This window comes from Papio anubis, chromosome 10 (assembly GCF_008728515.1).
Source record: "Papio anubis isolate 15944 chromosome 10, Panubis1.0, whole genome shotgun sequence".
In the NCBI taxonomy this organism is placed as follows: Eukaryota; Metazoa; Chordata; class Mammalia; order Primates; family Cercopithecidae; genus Papio; species Papio anubis.
This window is the reverse complement of record NC_044985.1, coordinates 100,645,031-100,657,721: the sequence shown is the minus strand read 5'-3', so window position 1 is coordinate 100,657,721 and position 12,691 is coordinate 100,645,031. Positions and strand designations below refer to the sequence as shown.

General features: G+C 41.4%; 2 long non-coding RNA genes and 1 other non-coding gene across 8 annotated transcripts in view; 1 reads left to right on the top strand and 2 right to left on the bottom strand.

Annotated features, from left to right (window-relative positions):
* LOC110740987 overlaps positions 1-12,691 on the bottom strand; it is a 403,323-nt gene that overhangs the window by 343,517 nt on the left and 47,115 nt on the right. The window lies entirely within an intron of this gene.
* On the top strand, positions 262-368 carry LOC116269361. Its single transcript, XR_004176823.1, has one exon. It is a non-coding gene; the product is annotated as a U6 spliceosomal RNA (small nuclear RNA).
* On the bottom strand, positions 1,395-10,748 carry LOC101013856. 4 transcript variants are annotated; one of them, XR_635775.4, is made up of 6 exons: positions 9,338-10,748; positions 7,051-7,352; positions 6,389-6,577; positions 5,908-6,064; positions 2,202-2,248; positions 1,395-1,409 (listed from the first exon to the last, which is right to left on the bottom strand). It is a non-coding gene; the product is annotated as an uncharacterized LOC101013856 (long non-coding RNA). The 4 variants fall into 4 exon arrangements; XR_002516433.2 differs by lacking the exon at positions 1,395-1,409 and adding an exon at positions 1,962-1,976; XR_635776.4 differs by lacking the exon at positions 1,395-1,409 and having other exon boundaries at positions 2,085-2,248; positions 5,908-6,067.

Sequence of the window (12,691 nt, the reverse complement as noted above, 5' to 3'; positions counted from 1 at the left end):
GGCGGTGCGGCTCAGGCTCCGCCCCGCTTCCGAGGATATTTGCATACAAGCATTTCCAGTAATTCCCAGCAGCCACCGTAGCGATATTTGGTAGAATAACGAGCACTTTCTCAACTCCAGTTAGTAACTGCGTTAGTTGCGTGACACATTGGACTAATACAAATAGAGGTTGAATCTCTAGAGCAGTGGAGACAAGTCGCCGTATGTGCACAGAAATTTTCTCCCGGGACTATAAATAGCCGGGGGTAGCACCAACGTGTCGTGCTCGCTTCGGCAGCACATATACTAAAATTGGAACGATACAGAGAAGATTAGCATGGCCCCTGCGCAAGGATGACAGCAAAATTCGTGAAGCCTTCCATATTTTAGTATATGTGCTGCCGAAGCGAGCACGTTTTTCACTTATTTTATCTGCAGACCTCATCATGAAACAAAACACTTTCAAAGAGTTGTTGTGCTTAAAAGGAGAAGCTTGGAGAGGCAACAGAATACAGTGCAATGAACACTGCATTTTGCCCCCATGCTCCACTGACCTCCATAGTTCTGAAAACTCTACGACCATACCAATTTCAAACATCCTGCTCTTGTGACAGTACGTACTAAGAACCTTGTTTCTGGATGGTTGGGTATATATGTTCATGTTCACATTCTTCTTGGAAAGAGACTGGTGCCAGAGACTGGTGCCAGGTACAACAGCTCCCCCAGGTCCTCTGGAGGAATGGCCTGTGTTAGACAGTGGTGGGGATCAACTGGTTTGGAAATTAGTTCACCTCTTCCATTAAAACAACACCCTTTTTTTTTTTTTTTTGCTTTAAGTTCTGAGATGCACGTGCAGAACGTGCAGGTTTGTTACATAGGTATACATGTGCATAATGGTTTGCTGCACCCATCAACCTGTCATCTAGGTTTCAAGCCCCACATGCCTTAGATATTTGTCCTAATGATCTCCCTCCCCTTGCTCCCCACTCCCCAACAGGTCCCAGTGTGTGATGTTCCCCTCCCTATGTCCATGTGTTCTCACTGGAAAACAACAAACTTTTAAGAGATCTTATGGGAAACCTCAGAGATAATGGAGGAGCCAGGGTTTCTTTGGGGGGTTGAAAATTCTTACATTCTATTTTTCACATTTCCAATGATACCAGGCCCATTTATTGTTGATGATAGACATGAAGGTGCTTTGAGCCTATAAAATAAGAAAAGCAAAGAGAAGCAAAGGGAGACAGATAAGGCATTGGAAAATATAGATGTGGCTGCATTTCACCCTTCACCTGAGTTCGAATCAAGAAGCATGGCTTGTGCTCACTGATCCAGGGGATGAATTGAAATTTTGTTTATTCTGGTCTTTGTTTTTCCCTCTTTCTCTTGATCTCCATTTTTTAATCTTTTCCTCTGATTTTCTAGTTTAACTCCTGGGAAACAAAAGGAACAAAGGGAAACTGGGCTCCAATTCTATCAATCAACTGTCAGAACTTCTACAAGGTGCTTGGTCATGTAAATTAAAATTTCAAGAGTTCTAATATGTATCTGGGTTATCATTTCCCACATAATCTTAGAAATTTGAACATGGAACACCTGGTAATCCATTTAGTACATGGATACACAGAAAATAAGGGTGTAATGATGGGAAGGTAAATTCAGAACCTTTGAAAACTCTATTAAATATCTCAAAATGGAATTATCTTTGAAGAATCTATTTTATGTGTTTTGTATATGCTTATTTCAGCTGATACTATAAAGAAGCACTTTTAGAATCCAGGGAAGACAAGGAATCCGGAATGAATGTCCTTCATACATTTTCTATTCACATAGAATAGTGCTCTAACCTACCCCAAATAAATAGAGGCCTCCACTGTGCTAAAAGTCCTCTGAGCAATGAGTTTACAACCTCTCTTAGTCACCCATGCCAGGTCATTGCCAAAGTTCACCCTTAATGCTCTCTCACACTGCTGATGGGACTACAGGTCAATGAAACCTCTCTGAAAAGCAATTTAGAAAACACATAACCCATTTGACCCTATAAATCCACTTTTATAAGCTGTATCCTAAGAAAATATAAAAAATACAGACAATACTGAACAAAGATGTAAATTTTTGTATACATTTTAATAAAAATAATTAGAACTGCAGTAAATATAAGATGTTGGTTCATAGATTGTATAAAACAAAATGATAGAATATTATGTAGTCATACACATACATACAACAATGTTAGCATGATGCATTTTCCGTCTCCGTTTTGGCTGAGGCCCTAAAAAAGCAGAGAATAATATATCAGGGAGCAAGTATTCCTACCTATCAAAGGTGCTAGGCAGCCCAGGGGGCAGTTAACATTCCCAGAGGAAACCTTCAACTAGGAGAGGATGGAAATCCATTACGTGTCCCAGCCTCCCCGCATCTGGAGGGATAATTCCAAGGTGCATTCCACAGTTTCTCAGAGGGTCTCCAGCAGGATTGAACCCCAGTTTCTGATGACAATACTCAGCTCAGTAACATATTCTTTATTCTCTTCCTTCCCTGTCCCACGTGGCCTGTCCCCTCCCTTCTGCTTCCTATAATCTACCTCCCATTACAAAGCCTGGACTCAAGTTCTTATCTCAGGTTATATTGGAAGGTGAGATAAAATTAAGTTGCCCCCAAAACATACCAATAATATCAAATACTCAGCAAGGGAATTATGGATTTTGAATACCAAAAACTCAGGAAGGGAATTATGTACAAAGAGCTCATTTCATCCCCCACCCAAAGCAGGAAAACACAAAATGAGAATGTGGCTATCTGCTTCAAAAAGGGGAGGGGAAATATATTGAGAATATACACAAATGAATAATCCAGTGAGTTGTCTTGCTCCAACATTATCATCTCATCACTGCCATTGTTACTGTCATACACCAACAATGCAGGTAGAGATCAGTCAGGGTCCCCGCCCTTCAGGAAATCACAAAACTGGAAAAAGACTCACAGGTCCAGGACCTGTGTAAGGCAATTCCTCTGCCTAACACAATGTTCTTGCTGTCCCAGCTATCAAGAAAGCATTTAGAGAACACAGTGTTATACGCACCAGAAAATAATAATGAGTGTCAGGGGCAGGAGGACTATAATGTGTTATAATATGTTAATCCGTCCCAATTTGGAGCCCAAGTCACATCCAGACAGACAACTGATTCTCTTCTCTGTGGTTATAATTCTTATAATTTCCTCATTAATTTCAAACTATTCTTCAGGAAAAAGAAGGGATTCTGAGGCTAGCAATGAGATAGACTTGATAATGTGTGGTCCCAGTGATCTGAATAAAGATCCAAAAAGCAGGTTGCCCTGTATACAATTCCAGATGCTTGTCCTTGGATCCCCTACTTAGAATATCAAACTGTCCTCTTTACTGTTTCATAAATGTGGGCAAGAGAGCAATGGAACCAACACAGCTGGTAGTGCTAGCTACCAAAAGTTTAGGAGAGAGGTTACAAAATCAAATGTCTTCAGAGCTCAGGCAGGTAGTATAAAGTAACACAAGCAGGGATTTGTGGAGACAGGCAAATTGACAAGTACGTGCCTCTTCCGAAAGATGCTTCTGAGTGCAAGCCAGTTAAAATCTAGTATTGATAGACATTGAACATTTTTAAGAGCAACCAAGAAGTCAAATATCTGGATTTTACATGAAAGTTCCTGACTTTTCCATGGTGGCAACTAATCCAAATGTTTTCTGCTCACTCCATATTGGCCTGCATAGGATGTCAAAGGAAACATATTTGTGGGCTGTTTTGGTTCTTGGGCCACCAGTTTGGACATAAGTTATGAGAGTTATCTTCTGTTATTGGAGAATGTATTGAAAGCGCACCATAATGGGCAACTATAAAATTTTGAAAAGCAGAAAGACTGGAGAAAAGTGTTAGGTCATGAGTTATAAACGAGCAAGAGGGACTATACTCAGATTCACAAGCTTATGCTCTCTAATCTGGGACCAGTTTCAGCACCTGATATGATGAGTTATAAAGGATAATGGTGGCTGTAACATTATGACCCTTGTTGCATCATACAAAGCCCTGACCTGATAGCTGCCTCCTCTTGTCACTGATTTAATTGCCTGAGTAGCATCTGGCTTAGGACTAGTAGGTTCTGTCCCCTAGCCCTACTTCCCTGTACTCCTTAAAAGACCCTTTTACCAGAAATATAAAATTACCAGTCCCATGAAGACAAGTATAAAGATAGCCTACTGCAGAAATGTATCCAGAAAGAGGAAGAAGCCCCTGAGTAGAAGTAACAACCTACGGCAAAGGGTTAATGAAACTCTTAGGAAAAGGAAGCATAATATTGACACTTAGGTGAGATCCGGAGAAGGAGGATCCAACCTCCCAGGGGCTGGAGGAATGAGGGTAGATAGAACCCTGCCAGCCAGCTCTACCTACCTCTTCGTTTGTGTGACTTTTTTGAAGGTATAATAGCACCACTCTGACTTGGGTCTTAATTCAAGCACATCCTAAGCTGTATGATCTTAAGCAAGTTAATCATTCCACCTGTTTCAATTATGAAATTGGGACCCTGATTACCTCGATGCTACAACTGAGATAAATGAAATAATGATTCCACAGTCTCTAGTGTAGGGCCTGACAAACTGCAGTCTGCAGGCCAAATCCAGCAAAGTTTAACTAAAACAAAGCCAGAGCCATTCACTTACTATAGCTGCTATCACCTGCAAAGAATAAAACACCTGCTATCTGGCCCTATAACTCTGTCGGGGCTCTCTCGTGTTGCCCTATCACCTCATATAACTCACAAAAGCTGCTGTAAGGTATAACTTGGGTCATGGTTGCTTACCTCATACAAGACTTTCATCAATAAATATTAAATGCCCTAGACAGAAGATTCAAATGTTTCACATCCTGTAGTTCTCCACTATTATCAATTTCAAAATTTTCTTCTAAGTTTCAAGTTTGAACATGTGATAGATCTCCTGGTACTATTAGATTTATTCTGGTTTTCTCCTGGACTATATGTCTTAGACTATATACACTATATGTACATTTCTTAGAGTACATAGACATGTGAACAGGACCTGGCACATGGGCATTATTCAATAGTAAAACATGTCCTATGTAAATGTAGCAAAAATAGTGAGGGTGGTGTGGAGGACTGCGCCAGAATGACGCAGGGAAGGCTATTGACCTCTTTGCCTTTGCCTTCTCCCTGAGATTATGTCAGTGTATGTACAACATGATTACAGCCTACTACTGCCAGACACACTTATAACCTGTTACTGTAGCCAGTTACTACCAGAGGTCCCTGTAACCTGTTACCATGGCCTACTACCATAAGACATGCTTATATCCAATGATATAGCTATATTACTACAGCCTGCTACCACAAGAGCAACTTGTATTATTACTACATACACTACCTCAGGACACCCCGCTCTTGCGCCCAGGAACACCTGCCATAACATCTTTAAGCAGTAAATTGCCATCTCTCCGCACCCCTACACTAAGACCGAATGTGACCACCAAAGAGCAAAAGCAATCATCAAAGAAATGCAAGAATCTCATCAACATCTAGGAAATAGGACAAAACCCTGGGGCCCACCTAAGTCAGCTGAACAAGAAAAAGGCAGTTTCTGCATTTTTCATGTTCCAAAGGAAATAGAGAATTGAGTTGTGAGGCCCCAACCTTACAGATTAGCTTTGGTCTTGCTGGTAAATGGTTTTTAAAGATTGCATTTATGGTTCTCGGGGGGAGGCAAGCTGTGCTTAGCAGAACTTTTGCAGTTTAGTGGTAATGGATTGGGAGTAAGAGATGATTTGGTACCTTTACATAAGTTATACAAGGTTCACGTTTAATTACACAAGGGATTCTATAAAGCTATAAGAATTATTTGATCCCAAATTGCCCAAACACTACATGATATCTAGAGCATACTACCAGGAGAAGCTCGAGGATGTTGTCCTTTAAAGAGTTCCAAATATACATATGCCTTCGTAAGCGTATGTTGTGTCTTTGCACTTCCTCACATTTACAATTCCGGGACTTCATGATGGATGACCTGGGCTTGTTTCTAGGAAAACAAGCATCTTCATTTCTGCTAACAAATGAATGAGAAGTGTGAACTGATGGTGATCTGGTGGTTCACCTGTCTCAGCCTGCACTGGACTTGTTTAGATGGTCTATCAAACCAAATAAGCCCTTATCATATCCAGAAAGCACCTCAATTTATCCCAGACCAAAGCCCAACCACAAACATCATAGTAAATCTTTCCAACAAGAAAAAAAGGGTAAACTACATATTCCTCCTGACTCACGTGGTTCTCCCTCTACTTATCACACCCATCTGATTACATGAAGGGCTAGGGTTCTAAGGTCACCCAACATCACTCTTCAGCTGAACAGTAACACTCAAACACACCTTTGTCAGAGAAAGAAGAGAAATTTTATTTAGAGACACTGGGGTGGAGAGGAATAATCAATGATGATTATGGTGGTCTTGGGCCTGTACCAAAAGCCTTTCTTTGTGCTGGTTGTGGGAGAACACATGGCCCAGAAAAGCCCAGATTCAAGCAGCTTCTTCAACCAAAACATTGACATATTCTGCTGACTAAAGAGACAAATAAGAATATTAAAGATATACACTCCAAAAACCCATGTGTTTTTCATATAGGGACCTTCCCAACTCAGTTTCCCAGAGATTCCATCAAATAACAGACTTTCAAAGAGTTTGAGAGTCCCACCTCAAAGAGGTAGTCCAGGGTTTGTATGATCTCTCTTTACTGCATGGACAAGATTAGAAGGAGGCTCTACAGCACAAAGAAGACAAGCCATAAGCACAGAAAGCCTGGCTCTTCACAGGACTCATAGGGAAACAGGGAGAGAGTTGGGTGGTTGTTTTTTATTGGTGGGTGGGTGTTGGGAAGGGAAGGGATTGTTAGAGAAGTACGGGGGCCAGTCTTTAAAAGGTGATAGGAGATCTTTGCTTTTGAAGAGGCATGAGAGTTTGGGAGACTGGCAGGCATGGGTGACAATTCCTCAGTCCTGAGAGTCCCCTTTATAATCAGAAAATGTCATCAATACCTTGTCTTCTCATTCCTTTTCAGAGATAATTTCCTTGCTTTTTGCCTCTGTGGGGAATATTTCAGATGACATGCTGAATACCTACATCTGCAGGCCTTCACCATCTTCTGTTCCTCAGCTCTGGTCAGTACGAGGTTTTGGTTGAAACAGCAATATCCACCTGCTCCTACTGTTGTCCCTCTCTCCTACCCTAAATCCATTTGTCCAAAGCAGTCTACCCATCATTTCCTTTATATAGTGGCTTATGACATGGACCCTCCTGGTAAAGGGACATGATGATTGATGATGCCTTGTCACAATGGCTGAAAGTCAACATGAGAGCTTGGTTGAGTGGTTGGGGCAGTACTGAAATGTTGGATAAAATTAAGAAAATGCCTATTGGGATTCCTTAAATCAGCTGGCTTCCTATCAGGATAGCCCATTGGAACCCCCATGAATTACAGAAACCAAGCAAAATTCTATGCCTTTCAAATACAAGTCTAGCATTTTTAAAGCCTTTGTCTGCTGACACATTTAGGCATATATTCCTGGTTTCATTGCCTTACTTCTAGAAAGAGCTCCTGAGGGAGGATTTGAACAATGTACACTTTTTAAATGAATGTATTGAAGTATAATTGATATACAATTAACTGCACATATTTTAAGTGTACAATTTGATAAGTTTTGACATAGTATACACCCATAAACCATTACTACAAATCAAGATCATAAGTACGTTCTACTGTGCTCCCTTTGTAATCTTCCCCTGCCCCTCCCCCAAGTTCCACTCTAAGTCCCCAAAATGTGGAATTTAAAGCTCTATTCCAGTTCATTTTCTAAATCTACTACCCCTGCCCTATCCCCTAGAGCCCCACAGAAATATAGCTTCAACTTCAAGAAGCTTATATCTGGCCGGAGAAGGCATCTTCTATTGGTAGATATAAAATGTAACCAAACAAAGAAGTAACCATAGAGTATAGGGCCTTTGTTTTGAGTCTTGAAGCACATATGGAAGTTTAATAGGTGAAGATGAAAAAAATAGTACAAATCACTGAATTTCCTATGAACACCTGTACTTTTTCTACTTTTTAAATAACCCAGTTTGGTTATAACAGAGGTTCCCTGAAGGAAATAATATAGGACATGGCTAAAAAGCCAGGTTGGGGTTGGGGATGGGGATATGGAAATTGAAATGCTTTAGTCAAAATGTCTACATCTTGTAGACAATAAAGAGTTTCTCAGATTGAACTGAAGAGTAACATGATTAGCCTTGCTTTATGAAGTTTCACTGGGCAGCAGTTTGCATGAAAAAAGAGACTCTAGCCACCTCCACAGTGATGTAGCCCAAAGGCTGATGAAGGGCTGCCACCTGGCATCATAGAAACATGGGCCTCATAAAGGGGGAAGAGCCCAACAACACACCTGGGCTTCAAGCCTAAGCAATGTAGCTCTGGGTGGTGCCAACCAGAAGGGTCAGGTTGGCAAGAAGGTCCCAAGAAATGTTGTCTCCTCTCTTCCTTAAAAGCCTGGTTTCAAACACACTTCCTGAACAAGGGTTGTAGTGATTCACCCACTTCAAGAGGGCCAACTTCATGTTGAGGTCGTAGGGGGTGGAGGGGTGGAAGTGATCATCCAAGCATCCCCCAGTGTCCCTCTAATATCCCACCTCTTGCAGACGCCCAAGAGGCAGAGAATACTACAGTTCTTTTGTCATTCTTTTAACATAAGACCTAAGGTTTTAATCCTGGGTGGGGCAACAAAGGCAGAAAAGAAGAGAAAGAAAGAGGAGGTAGAGTTGTATTTAAACCACATATGTGATGCTGAGCTTAATGTATTCTAACTCTTCTCTGATTGTCAGATGCTCTGCAGGAATCACCTAAGGTAAGGACAGAGAAATGAGAAGAGGTTCCTCAAGCGCTCACACAGTGCCTGACTCTTAGTAGGTCCCCTAAAAGTGCTCTGACCGCCTCAAGTGTCACAGCTTCCAGTTTTGCATGCCTTACTTTCAACCCCATTCTCTCAACCCCATGTCTCTATCCCATTTGTCTACAGGGCATCCTTGGGGACATTGGACCTGTCTGGTAGACATTCAACCTATACAAAACTAAAACCAATTTTTTTCTGTTCACATCTATTTCCTGCTCCTGTATCTACTCAGCAGTCATTCACTATTCACTTAGGGCAGAAGTTTAGGATTAAAACTTTACCCCTCCACGTAAATCATGTCAGTATTTTATAACACACCCCATTCTTCTCCAACTCCATGGTTGGCTTGGGTTAAATGGCTTAATATCACTAGAGAACTTACCATGTTGCAGGCACTTTCCTACAATAGATAACAAGTTAGACTTCAAGTCTTCTGTTGATAGCTGTCTTTATGGCGAACATTAAGTCAAAGATATCACCCTCTGGGTAATTGACCATCTTCCTCTGCATCCCTTCTATGGCAGCAGTTAGAGCACATGCACTAAAATTAGGTAGATGTGGATCTAAATCCCAGTTCTGCTGTTCAGTATTTGCATACCCTTGAGCGATTTCCTGAAGCTCTGAGCCAGTAAGGAGGTGATCTCCAACTAGGTGTTTAGTCTCCTCATTAGTAAAATAATAGGATTGCCATTAAGCCTGAGTCCTTCTCTCTTTAACTTACTGAAGATTTTTAAGGCTGGGAGAAATATAATGATTTGTCCACTTGTAGTAAGTTGAGAAGCTTGGATCCAGAAAATCAGTCTGACTAAATATTGGAGGAAATCATCCCAGGTCCCCTGCTCAGCCCTTCTCTTGTAGATTGGTTCACTGACCTCATGTAGACTTTGTGATATCCCAGAGAGGGGAAGACCCAGTCACAGTGGCCTAGCTTCTTTGCAGCTGGGCTCCTTCTGTCTCAGAACTGAGAATACAATCTTCAGGCAAATGACTGGAAAACTACCTTCAGGCCCCTAACATCTCCCATCACGAAGTATAAGCACTAAGTGAGTGCATTCAGCCACACTAGGATACAGCAGAGCTGCATGTACCCCAGGACTCAGCCAGTTTCCTACAGAAGCATAGAAGAAAGCACCACTAAAGGAGAACAAGGAGAAGGAAGAGGAAGAGGGCAGTGATTGGCAAGGCTTGAGGGTAAGAGTAGGAGAAGTGAAGACAAGAGTAGTACCAGCTATGGATAGAGGATGTGTGTGAGGAGGGGAGAGGGGAGATGGTCATGGACCCAGTAATGAAGAGGCTAAGTTCATTCTCAGGCAAATGGCACAGCCTCAATATGAAGCAAGTCATTTGCAAGTATTCATCAATCTCCCATTATGAATAGGAGATTTGACCAGCTCTCCTGAACTATAAAGGCGAACAAGATAGGGATTTTTCAATTTAGTTATCTGGTATTTGCCATATGTAGTGCCTTAAGTGAGGCAGAACAGACAGGGTGGGCTTCGTAGTCATGGGACCTGTGCATCACAAATGGTCTTGTGCCCACTTACCCACACTGATCCCAGATTTATGCTCTTTTGTCACCACCTTGAAATTCTTAATAACTTTTTAGCAAGAGACTAGCATATTCATTTTGCATTGGACTTCACAAATTATGTAGCTGGTTCTAGGGAGACATAACTTTTTTTATCTGGAGCATGTGGAGTCCTAATAAGTAACAACAAAGAAAGGACACAAGGTGGGGGAAGGCTGGCCCCAGGTTGGAGGAGAAAAATAAACAATTTTTCTGAGAAATGGCTAAACACAAATAACCTGTGGGCACAATGACCTCCTTCCCCACATAGACCCAGCAGCATAACCTCATTCTGCACATAAATCCTATAAAACTCCCCTCCAGCCCCTGCCTCTTTGCAGACAGCCCCTTCTTTGCTGTGCTGCCCATTGCTTTCTTGCAACATACCTTCATACTTTGTCTAATAAATCTGCCTTTCTTTACCTATGATTGTCTTGGTAAATTCCTTTACTGCCCACAACACCAGCCCTAGCTAGTCACACCCACAAGAAAGCAGATGTCACAGGAAGTAGCAAGTAAGCTAGGCCAAACCAGAGCTAAAGAGGCAACAAAATCATAAGGGAAAATTTGGAAAATGTCAAGTTAGCCTTGTGTGCCCATCTGAAGAACTTCCTGTGGCTCTCCTGCTCTAACTAGGGACTTTCAAACCTCAGTTTTGTCTCTCCTCTCTTGCAACATGAAGAAAGTGCACTTTCACTGTTGCAGTAGTCTTAGAAAACAAATATTTCTACATGGTGACATGGTCCTTACTAGAACTCCAGAACATTTCCATGGTATGACCTACTACATTTCCTCCCCACCAAAGAATAATAATAATAATAATAACAGTAATAAGGCTGCCAAGTATCTGGAATTTCTTGATCAATAAAATTTGATTACTTCCACACTCTAAAGCATCTGGGTCTTTCTTTGGTCCTTACTAAAAACAAAAGCTTTGCTTTGAACATTTCTCTAGGCAAGTCCCATCTGCTTCCCCAGAACAAGAATGTAATGAAGAGGGAAGTGTTACTAAACCTTTGTGCTTTGGATCACAGAACTTTAGGATTAGAAAGAGCAGCAAAAGATCTACTTTTTTCTTTTTATTTAGTATAAATACAACTAAACCTACTTTTTGAGATCTCCAAATATGAGAATTCTGCCCCAAAGAACAATGGGGAAACCTGACAGTGACACTGTCAAGCAAGCCTTCATTGCCAACTCTCTCTTTTAAGAGTTTCAGGACATGTAGTAAAATTATGCTTTGAATCTGCCTGTTCTTCTCCTTCAATCACCACTAAGACTAGGAAGTAGAGGCTTGGCAAGCCAAGTCAAAGAGGTAGGGCTCATTGTGATGCTCTCTCTTGGCCCAACCTTGGTCAGTAGAGTTAGTCAGATCTCCTGTATCCAATGCACTCTACCAGCCTGATGGTCATAATGCTTTGAAATCACCAATTATGAAGCCATTGACCTTCTTCATGTGTGGCAACCTCAGCCTGTCTCTGTGGTCCTTTTCCCCCCTTGATGGCAACTCTTTCCCCGCTTTCAAAGGGTCAGGTGCCCTAAAACTCTGAACTGATGGCCCTTGGCAGGTGGGATGATTTTAAGAGGGCCAAGGCTCCTGTACATGGCTCTTAGCACACAAGGGGAGAAGAGAAAAGCAGACCAAATGCACAGAAAATAAAAAAGAGGCCAGAAATTATAATTGCGGTGTATCATTGCATAGTGGCAGAAGCCTGGACTGAAGATTAAGAGATCTAGGTTTGAGATCTCACTTTGCCTATGATTTGTGACTTTGTCTGTTACCCTTCATCTCAAGGTCTATTTATTATAAAATTGTTCTCTAGCAACACTCCAACTCAAAGTTCCTTACTCCAGTTGGTGGATGGATTAAAACATATTATTCGTGACCACATGAGGCCAAATGATTTTAATATGTGTGATATTTTTGTACCATAACACCCTTTTCTAACACCCTGGGATGCAGCCCTACTTTTAACTTAACAGCTCAATGGAACTATATTTCCAGTGTATTCGGAAAAAGGACATATTTTTGTTACTATGTTATAGATGGGGATTAAGGGAGGCAGGTTAGTGGCTAGTGGTCAATGTGAAAACTTTATTTAGAACCCTCTGAAGCATACAATTTGAATTTTCTTTATGCACCATTATACCATGTAGTTTTATTGTTAG